Consider the following 3,346-nt stretch of genomic DNA (forward strand, 5'->3'; position numbering starts at 1 on the left):
CCTTCCCGCTGGAAGACCTCTAGGAAGCAGGCCGAGCAGGCGTCAGGCCAGGCCAGGAAACAGATTTCCCCAGCCGTTTTGTGTCTCTGCTGCTTCCCCCGTGACTCCTTACAGGGCAATGGCAGTCATGTCACAGGGTGAGGGGTATGTCACAGGGTGAGGGGTATTCCATGTCACACTTGGGACATGGAATGACAGTAAAGGAGGCACAGATCCTTAGTTAGAGGATTGGCTCTGCCACCAAAAGGCTGCAGGGTCTTAGGAAGATTAAGTTAACCAAATGTGTAAATTTTAGATTTTCCTCATCCTGCTCTGTTTACCAATGTGATTCCGTGACATTTTATAGAAAACTAGGGAGCCTTGTGGTCTGACTCTGGCTTTCAGGCTGAAATGCTCACATGGGAAATGAAGTGTGTAGGTTCTAACTGCACCTTCACACAGAAACCGCCAGCCGCCCGCCCTCACTGGACAACAGCCCCTCGGCCTTCCCCTGAGCCCTCGGATTCCCCTCCCACCCCTGCCTTGCCACTCTGGTCCCGGGCTTCCGTGACATCCCGATGCGCTCCGCAGGAAGTTCCTTCATTCGTTCAATTTGGTAAGTATTTATCGAGCACCTACTATGGGCCAGAGTGTCCTGGCACTCGGTCACAGCGTGAATGAGATACAAGCCTTTACGGAGCTTTCATTCTGGGAGGCGGGGGTGAAACAAAAGCGAACTAACACACAAACGAGATACTTCCAATAATCATACGTGCCGTGACAAGAACAGGACAGGGACGGAGTAGAGGGAGCCGGGGCGGGAGTGGCAGAGCCCACCACGACGGGTCTCAGACATCTTCTGAGGCGGTTAATTCGGTCTGCGTTTGAGAGGGCGCATGTAGTCAGGGTCCTCATCACTGCAGAGGCAAAACGGTCGTTCGGAGAGGAGCTGGATGAGGGGGTTATTTTTTTAATAATGATTTTTTTCAGTTATATTTGGCAATACTATATTAGTTCCAGGTATACGACATAGTGATTAGACATCTATATATAACTCACAAAGCGATCACCCCAATAAATCTAGTGCCCCTCTGACACGGTGCATAGTTATTACAATATTATTGGCTATATTCCTTATGTTACACTTTCTCTATGACTATTAGTAACTACCAATTTGCACTTCATGATTCCCTCCCCGTTTTTCACCGACCCCCTCAACCCCCTCCCACCTGATAACCCTCAAAATGTTTTCTGTCTCTATGAATTTGTTTGTTTATTTTGTTCTTTAGACCCCACACATACATGCAATCATACGGCATTTGTCTTCCTCTATCTGACTTACCCCACTCAGCACCCTACCCTCTAGGTCTATTCTGCACTATCTCTTTCCATCCCTTTAATTTTCATCTGCGAGTGTCTTTTAATCTGAAGTGAATCTCTTGTAGGCAGCACATGTAAGGATCTTGTTTTCTTATCCATTCAGCCACTCTCTGTATTGATTGGAGCACTTAATTCTTTTCCGTCTGAAGTACGTGTTAATAGATAAGTAGTTATTGCCCTTATTTATTCATATTTTTGCTACATATTTTTTCTTCTTATTACAGAAGTTCTTCCAACATTTCCTGTATGCTGGCTTTGTGGTAATGAACTCCTTTAGCTTTTTCTTTATCTGTCCTTTGACTCTAAACGATAGCTTTGCTGGATAAAGTATTCTTGGTTGTAGATCTTGCATTTTCATCACTTTGTGCCAAGCTCTTCTGTCCTGCAAAGCGTCTTTTGAGAAATCAGCTGCCAGTCTTATGGGTGGTCCCTTGTAGGTAACTAACTGCTTTTCTCTTGCTGCTTTTAAGTTTCTCCCTTTGTCTTTAACCTTTGGCATGTTAATTATGCTGTGTCTCGGTGTGGGCCTCTTTGGGTTCATCTTGTTTGAAACTGTCTGAGCTTTCTGGGGTTGTATGTTTACTTCCATCACCAGGTGAGGGAAGTTTTCCATCCTTATTTCGTGCTCTTCTTCTCTTTCTGGTGCCCTCCCCTGTATCGGCGATTTGATCCTTCGCTTCCTCCACTCCGTCGATCTCTCTGATAGGCTCTTCGTCTCAGATATTGTAGTCTTCATTTCTGACTGAGTCCTTTTTATAATTTCCATCTTTGTTTTTGTTTTTTATCTCTTTGTTAAAATTCTTGCTGATTTCGTCTACTCTTCTCCTAAGTTCCTTGAGCATCCTTATAATCAGTGTTTCGAACCCTGCATCTGGTATATAGCTTGTCTCCATTTTGGCGAATTATTTTTTTGGAGTTTTGTTCTGTTATTTCATGTGGGACATGCTTCCTGTCCCCCCATTTTGGCTGCTTCCCTGTGTCTGTTTCTAAGAATTAGGTAGGGCTCCTAAGTCTCCCATCTTAGTAGAGTGGTCTTATGTAGTAGGTGTGCTCTGGGCCCCTTGGACCTGGAAGGGGTGCTGCAGGCCAAGTTCAGCTGCAGCCTATGCACATCCAGGGCCACCTGGTAAAGGTCACCAAGCAATCCATGTATGGCTGCTACCTGTGCTGGGCTTATAGGTGTCTCAAGGAGTCGAGTCCGAAACCGAGGCTGGCTGCCGCTAGTGCAGGGCTTGGTGCTGCTCAGCAAGAGGTACAGGGCACGCAGAGGCCAGATGCTGCTTCTTCGGGATTTGAGAGCCTTTGAGAGATTTTATTATGAAAGTTCTCAGCAGGAGCCAACACAGCGCATTTGTATGGAACAAGTCACTGGAAGTGGCTTGGGTGGGCCCACCACCTGGGAGAGGCGGGGTCTCAGGGAACCCCCTGGGCAGAGCCACCTGTGTTACCACTTGACGGCACCTTGGCGCTGGCGCTGGAGCTCAGAGCCCGCGGGTGGGGCGGCGAGTGCGCGGCCCTTTAAGAGGAAGGTCAACGCCCCCCGCGCCCTGCGTCTCACCCAGGGAGCATCCGGGTTCTCACAGCCTGAGGTGGCGGGGACTCCTCTCCCCGGCTCTGGGCCCTGGGCCGGGGAGCCCGGTGTGCGGCGGGACCCCTCGCTCCTCAGGTGGGCGGGGGTCTCTGCGGCCGAGATAGCCCCCCCATTCTCACCGCCACACGCGGTCGTGGGACTCCACGGTTTCCGTCACCGCCTCGCCTACCGTTTCGAGATGACCTGGTGCGGGAGGCGACCTGGTTGCAGGGTTTCAGCCAGGCCTCCGGCCGCCCCGCGTACTGTTTGCTGGGCAGCTCTGTCGGTGTCGCCGTGGTCGCAGTGAGGCCCCTGCCTTCTGCGCCGTCTGGAATCTCTGTGGAGAAGGGGGATTTTTGGGACGGTGGGCGGCTGGCCAGGGCCCTGGGGGCCGTGGGGTTGGCGGGGGGCGGCTCG

The sequence above is a fragment of the Pteropus alecto genome, unplaced genomic scaffold (genome assembly GCF_000325575.1).
Source record: "Pteropus alecto unplaced genomic scaffold, ASM32557v1 scaffold189, whole genome shotgun sequence".
Taxonomy (NCBI): Eukaryota; Metazoa; Chordata; class Mammalia; order Chiroptera; family Pteropodidae; genus Pteropus; species Pteropus alecto.